General features: G+C 35.6%; 1 long non-coding RNA gene across 1 annotated transcript; it reads left to right on the top strand.

Annotated features, from left to right (window-relative positions):
- Window positions 1-1,989: 1,989 nt before the first annotated feature.
- On the top strand, window positions 1,990-4,735 carry LOC138422341 (uncharacterized). The gene is made up of 2 exons (XR_011249840.1): window positions 1,990-2,274; window positions 3,788-4,735. It is a non-coding gene; the product is annotated as an uncharacterized lncRNA (long non-coding RNA).
- The last annotated feature ends 10,883 nt before the right edge of the window (window positions 4,736-15,618 follow it).

A 15,618-nucleotide genomic window follows, 5' to 3' on the forward strand; every position in this document is an offset into this window, starting at 1 on the left:
TGAAACCTTTTAAAATAAAACCATGGTTATGTGAATTACTGAAGACAAAACGCATTTTTTACAACTCCTCGACTCTCTCTTGACTATTACGTTCCATAGAGCCCTCTACTTCCCAGGTTATTCATAAAGCTATTACCCAATCTGGCTTTTTTTTTTTTTTTTTTTTTTTTAGTGGCAGAAAATGTGTTCACTGTTTTCATAGGGTAAATCCCTAACATGTTTGTCTGGAATGCTTGCCTTGTTTGGTAACATATTATTGGAATTGTTGTGACTATCAGTGACTCAAAGGGATTGTTGCAAGGATTGCGACTGGGTTCTTTCCTTTCTGATTTTGAAGTTTTCCATCTAGAGACTTTTTTTTCTGTTTAATATTAATATATGCATTTTTTTCCACCTCAGTAACCCTTCCACACACACCCCCACCTCGGTGGGTTGTTTTTTTTTTTATTTTTTTTTTTAAAATTTTAATTTATTTTTTTTTTTTTGGTTTTTCATATTTTATTATTTCTTTTTGTTTTTCATATTTTTTTTTAAATTTTAGTTTTTTATTTTTTAAATTTTAAAATCTTTAATTCTTACATGCATTCCCAAACATGAACCCCCCTCCCACCTCCCTCCCCATAACATCTTTCTGGGTCATCCCCATGCACCAGCCCCAAGCATGCTGCATCCTGCGTCAGACATAGACTGGCAATTCAATTCACATGATAGTATACATGTTAGAATGTCATTCTCCCAAATCATCCCACCCTCTCCCTCTCCCTCTGAGTCCAAAAGTCCGTTATACACATCTGTGTCTCTTTCCCTGTCTTGCATACAGGGTCGTCATTGCCATCTTCCTAAATTCCATATATATGTGTTAGTATACTGTATTGGTGTTTTTCTTTCTGGCTTACTTCACTCTGTATAATCGGCTCCAGTTTCATCCATCTCATCAGAACTGATTCAAATGAATTCTTTTTAACGGCTGAGTAATACTCCATTGTGTATATGTACCACAGCTTTCTTATCCATTCATCTGCTGATGGACATCTAGGTTGTTTCCATGTCCTGGCTATTATAAACAGTGCTGCGATGAACATTGGGGTACATGTGTCTCTTTCAATTCTGGTTTCCTCGGTGTGTATGCCCAGAAGTGGGATTGCTGGGTCATTAGAGTGAATTGTTGGGCTTTAAATTTGTAAGCTTTCATATTCTAGTTTTCTCTGAAAAACTGATTTTAGTGACAATTAATTTTCACATGAGGAATTTCATAAACAAGAAAGCTGTAGAAATAAATGGCAGTTAAAAACATGAGCTCATCTCACTTGTAATTACAGCCTACAGCTTGCTTACACTCTAGTGGTTCTAGAGCTTCTGAATCATCAAGAGGGCTCTTTAAAACTAACTGAATTCTGGGCTCCACCCCAGTTTCTGACCCTGTAGGTCTGGGAGGTGGGGCCTGAGAATTTGAATTTTCAGTAAGTTTCCTGGCAATGCTGCTAGTGCTGGTCAGGGGCCCACACTATGGAAATCATCTCTGTAGAACAGGACAGATACTGGACTTTAGTTGTTTTGTGCAAATAAAATACCAGGTTGTCATTTGCTGAACAGTGCACAATGGCATGATATTTAAAAATAGTTGTGTTCTCTTCATAAAATAGTCAATTTTCCTTTAGCTTAGCTCTTGCATTCTGTAAATATAACTTGAACTGAAGCAATAGTCATATTTTTGACAAGCCGTGAAGCTTACCAAGGTCAATTTTGTTTGCTGTATCACTTAAAATACAATTCTACTTACAATTGCCTGGTATGGATGAGTGAATATCTTTTTTTTTCTTTTTTTTTAACGTACATAACACTTTTTGACACTGGGAAACAAGAAGCTATGAAAATAAGGCTGATAAACCAGTAAAGAAGTCTTTCCTTAAATGGTCACAATCTGCCAAGAGCAGATAAGGAAACGGATCCTATGGGTATAATGACAAGAAACATACAGCCATCAACCCCATGTCAGTACTAGGCTAGAAAACAAATAGAATTCCAGACAATTCAGAACAAGTACTACGAATCAGAGGCAATCCCCAAACCTCCTCTCAATCTCACACTTTTGAAAGACAGCTAAGGAGCAGGAAGGACATTGGGCAATTCCACACTAATGGTTACACTGTGACTTTTCTTTTGTCTTCTCTTGATCTCACATTCAATTTGTCTTCCTTAAAATGTTTTCTCTATGGAGCATATCATTTCATCTCCAACATAAAATACTCAAGAAGAGACTGAAGAAGAGCAAGGGTAAGTTAGTTGTTGAAATTATGTGTTAATTTTGATGAACTATGAACTATGAATTATGTGTTAATTTTAGAGTAATGAAGTAGTGCTTAACAGATTTCTGTTGTGTCTTTATATACTCTGTTTCAAAGGATTTTGAAGTTATAAAGTGTTGTTGGAAAAGTATATTGTCAGAGGAATTTAAAATAAGTAATCATAGATTCATAGAACTACAGATATTGAAATCTGGTTAATTATCCCTTGTATGATAGTAAAATATTTTTTACAAACCACCAAACTGCTGTATAATGAGTAGTTTTCTGTCTTTTTAACATTGACATTATAATAAATTACATGACCAATTTTAATGTTACTTCTGACACAGTAATTAAAATGAATGGCAGTAGATAGTGGATTTAATTGGAGTTTTTGAAACATAGGATACTATGGTTTAAAATTCTGAAAGGTAGTTGTGCGACAAAGATAGATGAGAGGGTAAAAACTATTACCCCTTAATCACTGGAAAAGTGTGTTCAAGACACTCTTCTAAATGCTTAGATTATATAACTTAATCTCCCTCCCCCTGAAAAGATACAATAACATAAAATCTATATTACCTTTCAGTTCAATTGATTAAGTTTTTTTCTTGGGCTACCACACTTTATTTTCAAGGCTGCACAACAGCTGGCATGTGATGAAGTTTGTGAAATCGTTTAGGTTTAAGGAAGTCAAAAAACTTTGCAAATTTATGCAAATACTAAATGATGAGGCTAGAATTTGTATCCAGGTTTATTTTTTTCATTCTTTTAATTTACAATAATGAACATTTATATTAGTGTTTTCAAGACCATTCACATGTCTAAACAAATTCTCTTATTGATAAAATAACTTGGAATAAGTCTGCCAAGGTGGAATTTTACCAAAGTTCGTTTTGAAAGTAAAATGCTGTTAAATTGTGAGGGCTGTGAGTTAGGCATAGATCTGTGTGGTATATTTGTAAAATATAGAAGTATCTTGCTTAATTACATGCAAAAATGATCAAGAAAATGCACTATTTTATGGAATAATAAGTGAAGTAGGAAATTCAGGGTGAGATAGTCATTTTAATGCCTGTGAAATAAGAGGAAATAAAGACTCCCTAAAATAGAGACATTAAGATTGATTTGTAACACATTTTTCTTTGTATTATATATTCTTCTTCTTGTTCTGAATTATGAAATAATATGTGCATTTGTATCCTTCTAACTGACTGTCATCCCAAATTCACTACTTGGCTATAACAAAGAGTTTCTCAGAAGACTTGGTCAAGGCAATTGAAGGTATGAGAATAAACCAGTCTCCTGGAAAGAAAAATTAGAGTGATGCTTCTTGAGGGGAAACCTCTCTCTTGGTGTTGCCTTGTTACCTGGGCTCTGCTTTACTCAATGATTTGCAGAAGCTCTGAACCAAATCTTCAGACTTCAGACACCCTCTAGTTAGGATAGATTGGTTAAAGGAAGAACATTTAAAGGCCTGTCTATTTTTCTTGTAATTTCAGTGACCAAGAAAGAAGAAAAAAAGAGAAGAGACATGCAGCTACAAAAAATGTACTCAGAAAAGTAGTGGAGAAAACAGAATGGCTAGAAAGTCAGAATATTTGAATCAATTTCAGTTCAGTTCAGTTCAGTCGCTCAGTTGTGTCTGACTCTTTGTGACCCCATGAATCGCAGCATGCCAGGCCTCCCTGTCCATCACCAACTCCTGGAGTTCACTCAAACTCACGTCCATCAAGTAGGTGATGCCATCCTGCCATCTCATCCTCTGTCGTCCCCTTCTCCTCCTGCCCCCAATCCCTCCCAGCATCAGAGTCTTTTCCAATGAGTCAACTCTTCGCATGAGGTGGCCAAAGTACTGGACTTTCAGCTTTAGCATCATTCCTTCCAAAGAACACCCAGGACTGATCTCCTTTAGAATGGACTGGTTGGATCTCATTGCAGTCCATGGGACTCTCTCAAGAGTCTTCTCCAACACCACAGTTCAAAAGCATCAATTCTTTGGCACTCAGCTTTCTTCACAGTTCAACTCTCACATCCATACATGACCACAGGAAAAACCATAGCCTTGACTAGGTGGACCTTTGTTGGCAAAGTAATGTCTCTGCTTTTGAATATGCTCTCTAGGTTGGTCATAACTTTCCTTCCAAGGAATAAGCGTCTTTTAATTTCATGGCTGCAATCACCATCTGCAGTGATTTTGGAGCCCCCCAAAATAAAGTCCGACACTGTCTCTACTGTTTCCATCTATTTCCCATGAAGTGATGGGACCAGAGGCCGTGATCTTAATTTGCTGAATGTTGAGCTTTAAGCCAACTCTTTCAGTCTCCTCTTTCACTTTCATCAAGAGGCTTTTTAGTTCTTCACTTTCTGCCATAAGAGTGGTGTCATCTGCTTAGAAAAACATAAAACTAGCAGAAATAAAAAGACAATGCTGTTAATATAATAAAAAAGGTACTGTTTTCCAATAAAGGCTAAGAAGTAGAAAAATGATTTAATATAAGTTAATGATAAAGGTAAACTTTTACAACAAAAAAATAATAAGGCAAAAGTTGATGTTAATTTAAAATTAGTTGGAATAGATGGGCAGAATAGAACTGTAACTTATCTTGATTATTGCTCAACTGGTGGCTCAGGTGGTAAAGAATCTGACTGCAATGTGGGAGACCTGGGTTCAATTCCTGGGTTGGGAAGATTCCCTGGAGAAGGAAAAGGCTACCTACTCCAGTATTCTCCCTGGGAGAATTTCATGGACTACAGGCCATTGTGTTGCAAAGAGCTGGACATGACTGAGTGACTTTCACTTTATATTTATATTTGACGTAATGACTGGTTATTACATGGTATATTATTACATGGTATTGATATTGATTATTACATGGTATTGATCAAAAGTTGGAAAAAATCTGAGTTATGATAGTGTATAACATATTTGGTTTTAACTTTAGAAGAATTAAGAAAGATCTTATTATACTTCTCTATAATGAAATATTAGGATATTTATTAAGATATTAAACATCATAATCATTGGATAACTTTTAAAAGATATCTTTAGATAGCCAAAAGAAAACATGCAAGTAAAAATTATTTTCTTTCAAATGAATAGTATTTTTACTCACTGCTTAATTCAGTGCTCAGAAATAATTACAGAATTTCTTTCTTCCTTAACTATAAGTTTAATAGCAGCAATTTTTCTTCGAAAAAGTAATGTTAGAGTAAAAATATTGACATTAGTCTAAAGAGAGCTTTCATGCATTTAAGAAGTAATTTTCAGCAATAATTAGGCTGCATTCCACTTAAAGCTTACTGACAGACTCAAGGAAGAATGAACAGATCATTTTAGAACACAAAATGTACCTACTGCATAAATGAATTATTTAACAAATATGAATAGAGTGTCATTACTATGTAAGAAATGTATGGAAGACAATATTTTTGATGTACTAAATAAAAATATAGATTCCAATTATGCAAGTAAAATACAGATTGTCATTCACTAATTCATTAAGTAAATATATTTATGGAACTACTAATTTTCTCATGGAATTTACATTAATTGAATTTTCTTGAAGAATGTTTGAGGTTAGGAATGTTTGCCCTGGAGATTAAGATAGGCAGTTGATTGAAGACATAGAAAAGAATAACAGAGCACAGTTGAGACTGGAAAAGATGTAATTGGTATGCTGCAAAATAGAGTAATTTTATCTAGAGGTATTCAGCAATTTATTGATAGCAGCAAAGACTGCACATAATGTACTTTTTTTTTGAGGTTTAATAGAATAATAGATGTTCTTAGAAGTGATATGTGAACTTAACTTGCATAAAGAATGTATAAGAAAGCAGTTGTACTAACTAAATAATGTGAAATTTCCAACTTTTAAAAGACAAGTAAAAAATTAGAATGAGCAAATTATACTAAGGAATGAGAAAGGTGGAGAATCACACAAGGTTTAAAAAAAAACAAATTACAAGAGATATTCAAAGAATATTGTTATCTCCATTTTCAACATTGCAGAAACCTATGGTTAAAAAATGCCCATTGGATTTGTTAAACAGTAGGAAACTGTCATTAGAAGGATCTGTTCCTGGAATTTCATAGGTGAAAGCCTGATTGTAGAGGGTTAAAAAGGGAATAGGAGTTAAGCTGGTGGAAAGAGCAAGCCAGTCTCTTCCAACTCAGTAAAATGCACATATTGATAGGAAACTGGATGCATAGATTAAGAATGCTAGGTGAAATCTCTGGAATGTTGTATTTCCACATTTGAACTTAAGCAAGTACTAAGGAGTAAATGCAGTGCACAACTGGAAATTAATTGGCTCTGCTCTATCAACATTGCGGTAAGAAAAGTCCCAGTTTTGTTGTTGTGGTAGTGAAATTCACACAGCATAAAATTAGCCATTTTAATGTGTACAATTCAGTGGCATTTAGTACATTCACTATTGTGCTTCACTTTTAATAAGCATGGTTTGCTTTGAAGCAGATAAATAAACAGTGTGAAGAAAATTGAGAGGGAAAATATTTGACTCTAGAGAAGAAACAAATGAAAAGAAACAAAACCAGAAATCTGAAATAGGTGTGTGCTCAGTGGCTCCGTTGTGTCCAACTCTTAGCGACCCTGTGGACTGCATGGGGATTCTCCAGGCAAGAATACTAGAGTCGGTTGCCATGCTTCCTTCAGGGTATTGCTTTCAATCATTGTTGACTAATGGCTTTTAATACTGTCTTCTTGTTGTTCAGTTGCTAAGTTGTGTCCAACTCTTTGTGATCTCATGGACTGCAGCACACCAGGCTGCCCTGTCCTCTCCTATCTCCCTTTTGTCTTTAGTTACTAAGTCATGTCCAACCCTTTTGTGACTGCAGCCTGCCAGGCTCCTCTCTCCATGGGATTTCCCAGACAAGAATATTGGAGTGGGTTGCTATTTCTTTCTCCAGGGGATTTTCCTGACCCACAGATGGAACCCAGGTCTCTTGCATCTCCTGCATTGGTGGGTGGATTGTTTACCACTGAGCCACCAAGAAGCCCTGAGTTTGCTCCAGTTTATTACTGAGTCAGAGGTGCTCTCTAACCATCTTTCTGCTGCCTTCTTGTTTTGCCTTCAATCTTTCCTAGCATCAAGGTCTTTTCCAGTGAATTGGCTCCTTGCATCTGGTGGCAAAAGTATTGGAGCTTCAGCATCAGTCCTTCCAATGAATATTCAGGCTTGATCTTCAATAGGATTAATATTAATCCTATTGATCCTTTGAAAGTGAAAGTGAAGTTGCTCAGTTGTGTCCGACTCTTGGCGACCCCATGGACTGTAGCCTACCAGCCTCCTCTGTCCATGGGATTTTCCAGACAATAGTACTGGAATGGATTGGCATTTCCTCCTCCAGGGGATCTTCCCAACCCAGGGATTGAACCCAGGTCTCCCTCATTATAGACAGACACTTTACTGTCTGAGCCACCAGGGAAGTATTATTGATCCTTTAGGATTAATATTAATATTTAATATGGTCTAATATATATAATAGACTTCCCTAGTGGCTCAGATGGTAAAGAATCTGCCTGCAACGGAGGAGATCTGGGTTTGATCCTTGGGTCAGGAAGATCTCTTGGAGAAGGGAATGTCTACCCACTTCAGTATCATTGCCTGGAGAACTCCATGGACAGAGGAGCCTGGTGGGCTATAGTTTATGGGGTCACAAAGAGTCAGACAAGACTGAGTGACTAACAAGATATATAGTAAACTGCCACCATCAAAAAAGCGAGAGAGTTCCAGAAAAACATTTGTTGCAGCTGGTGCTTAGTCACTCAGTCGTGTCTGACTCTGCAACCCTGTGGACTGTAGCCACAGGGCTCCTCTGTCCATGGGGATTCTCCAGGTAAGAATACTGGAATGGCTTGCAGTTTCCTTCGGGGGATCTTCCTGACCCCAGAAAAACATTTATTTGACTATGCCAAAGCCTTTGACTCTGTGGATCACAACAAACTATGGAAAATTCTTAAAGAGATGGGAATACTGGACCACCTGAACTGCCTCTTGAGAAATCTGTATGCAGGTCAGGAAGCAATGGTTAGAACTGGACATGGAACAATAGGCTGGTTCCAAATTGGAAAAGGAGGGCATCAAGGCTGTATATTGTCACCCTAATTATTTAACATATATGCAGAGAACATCATGAGAAACTTTGGGCTGGATGAAGCACAAGCTGGAATCAGGATTGCTGGGAGAAATATCAATAACCTCAGATATGCAGATGACACCACCCTTACGGCAGAAAGCAAAGAAGAACCAAAGATACTCTTGATGAAAGTGAAAGAGGAGAGTGAAAAAATTGGCTTAAAACAACATTCAGAAAACTAAGATTAGGGCATCTGGTCCCATCAGTTCAGTACAGTTCAGTTCAGTTGCTCAGTCCTGTCCAACTCTCCACGACCCCATGGACACAGCATGCCAGGCCTCCCTGTCCATCACCAACTCCTGGAGTCCACTCAAACTCATGTCCATTGAGTTGTTGATCCCATCCAATCATCTCATCCTCTGTCGTCCCCTTTGCTTTCTGCATTCAATCTTTCCCAGCATCAGGGTCTTTTCAAATGAGTCAGTTCTTTGCATCACATGGCCAAAGTATTGGAGTTTCAGCTTCAGCACCAGTCATTCCAATGAACACTCAGGACTGATCTCCTTTAGGATGGACTTACCCCATCACTTCATGGTGCATAGATGGGGAAAGAGTGGAAACAGTGGAAACAGTGACTTTATTTTGTGGGGCTCCAAGATTGCTGCAGATGGTGACTGCAGCCATGAAATTAAAAGATGCTTACTCCTTGGAAGAAAAGTTATGACCAACCTAGACAGCATATTAAAATGCAGAGACATTACTTTGCCAACAAAGGTCTGTCTAGTCAAAACTATGGTTTTTCTAGGAATCGTGTATGGATGTGAGAGTTGGACTATAAAGAAAGCTGAGCACCAAAGATTTGATGCTTTTGAACTGTGATGTTGGAGAAGACTCTTGAGAGTCCCTTGGACTGCAAGAAGATCCAACCAGTCCATCCTAAAGGAAATCAGTCCTGAATATTCATTGGAAGGACTGATGCTGAAGCTGAAACTCCTATACTTTGGCCACCTGATGTGAAGAACTGACTCATTTGAAAAGACCCTGATGCTGGGAAAGATTGAAGGCAGGAGGAGAATGGGACGACAGAAGATGAGATGGTTGGATGGCATCACTGACTCGACGGACATGAGTTTGCATACACTCCAGGAGTTGTTGATGGACAGGGGAGGCCTGGTGTGCTGCAGTCCAATGCAGTTGCAAAGAGTTGGACATGACTGAGGGACTGAACTGAACTCCAGCTAATCAAGGGTTATACAAAGTCATGGTTTTCATGATCGTTCCTTACAGTATGTGTGCCTGATTTTTGTGGATTTTGCCTTTTTTGTTTGTTTGCTTTCTCTAACAGCAAGTATCTCTTTAAAGCAGACTACTGAAAATCAACACTAAAAAATTAATTTTAAAAAAGGAGATATCAATTAATTTCTCCAAACCTGTAATTAGAGAAACTATTTCTGTGAATTAAATTTAACTAAATTAAAGATCAAGAAAGAATTTTGATGTTTGGACAAAATTGAGTGAAATGGTATAAATGTCACACACACACATGATGAGATTAGGTTTCTGGTTGTTTGGGGTGAGAAAATAGGTTAGAGAGAAATTTAGATAAGAGAAGAGGGGACATGAGGATTGAAGATGAGAGAACTATAATAAAACAGACACAGATGTGGAGTCCAGCTGCTTATTAGGACAACTTATTTGACTGTTTACACTGCTTTCTTTTATGAAAAGCACAATGAATGTCCTAAGCTGAGTCAGATAATTTTCCTTCTGTTACAAACATGAGATCATAGATAAAATGAAACTTTAAAAATAATATGTAGTCAATCACAAAGGAATAAAAGGAAAGATTTAAGGAGCACAAAGAATAATAAAAATCAATATGGTGTGAATTTATGACTCTATAATCCATAATGATTTTATCCTCTACACATTTTGTATGGATTAAAAGTCTAGGCTTCAACCTTCAATCCTTGTGTAGAGGATAGATTGAAGGTTGAAGCTTAGACTTTTAATCCATACAAAATGATAGGGAGATGGCCTGAGGCTGTTGAAGTTAGTTAAGCCCTACTTTCTAGTCTTGAAAATTCTTTCACAGAGATTCTTCATCCATTAAAAGTGAACTAGAAAAACTACACATAAAGAAAAACTGTGGACATAAAATTTCTGTTCTGTCTAATCTTTAGTATAAAGAGAGAAAATGTGCTGGGAAAAATCAAAACTCTGTGATTAGGAAAAACAAAACCTATGCTTAGCTTTCAAATTTATATTTACCTACGATTTTTTCCAAGGGCATTGAAAACTACTCAACTTTGTCAGAAATAGGGAGACTGAAAGAATGTAATCAAATATGAAGAAATGTTTGATGAAATTTACCCCTAAAATTCGAAACATGAGAAGTGAGCCTTTTATGAGTGTTTATAGTAGATGCAAGAAACAGAAGGAAACTACCAAATATATGCTTAACATTTTTGAAGAGCTAAGAAAGAAAATAAAAATTTCAAAAAGAAATAAAACTTGAAGTAATATATATATATATATATATACACATATATATATATGATGACTGAACTGAAAACTCAGTTGAAAGACTAAAGATTACATAGAGCTAAATAGAGAATTGGTGAACTAGGAGATAGATCTAAAGAAATCACTTAATATGCCGCGTGCTGATTCATGGGGTCTCAAAGAGTTGGACAGGAGCGACTGAACTGAACTGAACTGAAGTCACTTAAGCCGTGTCCAACTTTTTGCGACCCTATGAACTGTAGCCCAAAAGGCTCTTCTGTCCATGGGATTCTTCAGGCAAGAATACTGGAGTGGGTTGCTGTTTCCTCCTCCAGGGGATCTTCCCAACCCAGGATTCGAACTTGCATCTCTTACATCTCCAGTACTGGGAGGTGAGTTTTTACTGCCAGCACCACCTGGGAAGCCAATAGAGGAAGCCTATGCAACTAGTGATAGTGACTGGCAGGGAGTACCAGAGATTTCATGGGATGTTTGTGAACTTCTGCCAATCCTGGAGAATGATTAAGAATGCCATGCTCACTTTGAGAAAATTAATTGCTTTGTAAATTTAAGAATGATCTATAAAGATAAGAGGTAAAAAATGTTAGGTATAAATACACAAAATATGGGCTATATAACATCTGAAATTGTAAAGGGGAAAGGTAATATAAAATGTTCTATTAATTTTAGGGAAGTCAAAAATGGAAGGAAAGCCAGGGTAATGAATACAATGAGCAGAAATACAAAACACAAAATAAAATGATTGAAATATCCCAAATATAAGTTTACCTCTTTAAATAGAAAGGACTATAGATTTTGATAAAGTAATAACAAATATTATTTAAAAGAATCATACTTAAAACATAATAAGATCTATCTGGTTTGAAAATGGGAACAAAATAAGATTTTTTTAAAAACTCAGAGTTCTAGCCAGTGGAACAAAAAAAAAAAAAAAAAAAAAAGGAAAGGAAATGAAATATGGGGCATTAGCTTTACAAAGGAGGAAAAATGAATTCTCATAAAACCTATTACCAATATGAAAAGTTATTTGAAAAAAACCAGATCCTTAAAATTAGACTTCACCAAGATTGCTGGATACAAGATAAATATACAAAAATAAACTTGTGGTGAAGTCTGTGGATAAGAAAAATGTTATATGTTCCTTTCCAGTCTAGTTTTCTTGCTTTTTCTTTCTTTATTGTACTAGCTAGAACTATGAATTCAATGTTGAATAGATGGAGGGAAAGCAGATATACTTGTCTAGGTCCAATCTTAGGGTGAAAGCACTTTTAATATTAAGGATAATGTTAACTGTACTTTTTGTAGGCAATCTTTTTTCTTATTTCATTTTGTAGTTTCTATTGTTTTGTCTTCAAATCCACATATCTTTTCTACTGCAATGTATAATCTTACATTAATATCATTCAGTGTATAATTTCATTTCAGATATTAAGATTTTATCTTGAGAATTTTGATTTTTCAAACATATGAATTACAGCTACACTAAAGGCTTTAATATCTTTTTTTAATTTTTTTTACAAATTCTAACATTTGTCAGTTATCTATCAGCTTATAATAATTTTTTCCCTCATTAAAAGTCATATTTTCCTTTATCCTATCATTCCTAGTTCTATGATTGGATGCCAAACACTTTGATTTTTACATTCAAATGGTGCTGTATGGTTTGATTTCCTAAAGTTCCCTACATCTTTGTTCTAGAAGGCAAAACCGAACTGCCTCATTTAGTTACCTAAAAATGGTTGGATTAATTTTGGTCTTGCTTTTATGATTTCGTTTTAGGTGTTTCCTGAACAGTGCTGAGTTGTGGGTTAATCGTTACCCATTACTGAGGCAAAACTCTCCTGAGTATTCCACTTGGTGCTTTATAAATCTTGAGCTTTTTCAGTCTGGCAGATAGAAACAGGTAGTGTTCACCACCCTGTTAAAGCACCAGGAACTGTCTTCTCTAATCTTGTCTAATGTTTTTCCCCCAAATCCTCAGGTTGCTCAGTATTTTGTTGAATACTCAGGGGAGACTGCAGATATCCAGAATTTTGTGCACTCTTCTCCTCTCCAGTACTTTCTCGTGTAAATTATAGCCACTTAGTTCTACTTAAGGGCTCTTCTCAGGTTCCTCAACTTAGGGAGTGTGCCAGGATTCTGCACCATACTTAAAGGTTTTCTCAAGACAACAAACTGAGATAAATGCAAGACTCTTCTGGCTTGCTGTCCTTCTTTCAGACTATCACCATTTTATGTGGCCTAATGTTTAGCATCCTGAAAACTATTTTTTTTTTTTTAGGGCAGTGAGAATACTGTGTATGATAGCAAATACATTTATCAAAATCCATAGAATGAACAGCACAGAGAGTGACTCTTAATGTGAACTATAGACTTTAGGTGATTAGGATGTGTCAATGTAAGGTTCATCAGTTGTAACAAATATACCACTCTGGTGGGGAAAGTTGTTAAGACCGGAGGCCAGACACTTGTGGAGGTATGGGATATATGAGAAATCTTTGTACCTTCCTCTCAATTTTTTGTGAATATAAAAATGCTCTAAAAAATAAAATCTTAATTAAAGAAGACACACTATCTGAAAAGTAGATAGAAGAGATAAAGGGAAGAAAATGAATAACTACATAAATTATTTTCAGTTTTATTCATCAAGAAATAAAAATTAAAGCAATATGTTTTTCCCATCAATAAGACTTTAAAATAGGAAGAGACTGTCTCACATACTACTGGTAAAAAAAAAAAAACACACACAATTTAACACAAATGCTTATGTAAAGAAACTTGGAAACTATAAAATATGCAAAAAATGCCACTGTTTCCATTTTTGGGGGTGTGTGTTCTTTGGTTGATACAGATGGGATTATGGATATGTTACCTGTTATTCTCCACTCTGCTCAGTTTTCTTATCTAATCTTATATTTTCATCTTTTCCATCTTTTGTTTCCCCCTTGCTCTTTTTTTGCCTCTACTGTATCTTCTGCTTTGTTTCCTCCCACGAATCCCCACACCATATCTATTTCCTGATATCTGAGAGGTCTTCTGGATTCCTAGACATATATTTCTGAGCTACTATATATCTAATTTTAGCTGATCTTCCATGGCTTGCACAAGTTTAAAAATTTATTTTTCCCACTTGTATGTAGTAGATTATTGTTTTATCTGTTTATCTCTTTGTTGCTGTTTATTTCTGGTGTTTTCTCATTATTTATAGAAATATCTGATTTATTTTTACCTTTTAATTTTGGAATACACTTGCATGGGCTTAGATTTTGTTTTATTTATTTGTGGTATCCTATGCTTAAATGATTAAAGTTTTCCAGGGAAAATAGCTGGGGCACATTTTCAAACTTCATGGCTTTTACAAGCATATGCTACCTGGGTTACCCTCCTACATTATATGAACTGAGGGGTCTGGTGGTTTTGTCCTGCTCAGTTTCAATTTTGTAATTAGTATTTGGTTTGTGTGTGAGCCATTTTCTAAGAGAATATTAGCTTGATATATCTGAAATTGTCAGTAGGATATGCTGAAATAGCAATATTTAATCTTCTATATCTGCTCATACACTTTGCATTGCCTCTGTGAGGAATTTTCTAAATTTCACTAGTCAGGGTGGAATACACTGCAATAAGTGGTAATAAGTTTGGGATTTTTGGGGGAGGGAGAGCTATTTACATGATTAAAGGTTAATTTTGTATTTTATTTTCACTCTACCTTTCCCACCATCAACTGCTGTTCTATTGCTGCTGCTTTGGTGGTTCGGTCAACCTCATTCTTATTTTGAGATTTGTGGGTATTCTCATTGCCTCATTTTAAAAAGACGTAATTAGTATATCTTTTCCTTTTTCCTGATATGTGGACTTATTTGTTTTTTAAAAGGAGTTTGGGGATAATTTTACAATATTCAAATTTACTATATGTATAATTTTGAGAAAATCAAGGAAAAATTAGAAGAAATTTAGTTGAAAATCAATCTCTGTAGTAAGAAATATTATGTTACAAATGAACATATTTATGGAAAAAAGCTTATAAAACTTTTGGAAAAAAAAAAGAATGCTAAATAAATGAAGATATATATTGTGCTTGTGGGTGGCACAGTCCATACTGTAAATACCATTTCTGGCCAATCAAATTAGCCATTTGTTGTATTTCTTAGAATTTCATCAAACTCTTACTAAAATGTATACAAAACTGGAAAAAAAAAAAAGCCAAGATCAACAAAAACTTTCAAAAAGAAAGAAAGGGGAGCTTTATCAATGCTTATTTTAATGAAGGTATTTGTAAGATTATAAAACTATAAATATAAGCAATACACAAAAAATTTATTGATACTTACATGCTTAACTTATGCTAGCAAGAGCAGTAGTATCACAAAACTGATGCAATAGTCACTTTAGTGGAGTAAAGGTGAGAAAAGGGATTGAGAAGATACTGCAGGGACTTCAGCTTCTTTTACAATATTTAAGTTCTTTAACAAATATTAGAATTGAATACAGTGCAATGATTGCATCATTAAATCTGACTTATCTTCCTTAATGCGCTAGTTATTTTTGCCCGCCTCTGTCTCTTCTTCTTCCCCTCCTACTCCTCTTTCTCCTCCTCCTCCTGCTTTCTTTCTTCCTCTCTGCAGGAAACAAGAAGTTTTTAAAAATATACCTGAATTATTTGGTCGTTTAAAACCAGAGACAATGGTCCTGGTTTTAAAAGACTAA

The sequence above is a fragment of the Ovis canadensis genome, chromosome 17 (genome assembly GCF_042477335.2).
Source record: "Ovis canadensis isolate MfBH-ARS-UI-01 breed Bighorn chromosome 17, ARS-UI_OviCan_v2, whole genome shotgun sequence".
NCBI classification, from domain to species: Eukaryota; Metazoa; Chordata; class Mammalia; order Artiodactyla; family Bovidae; genus Ovis; species Ovis canadensis.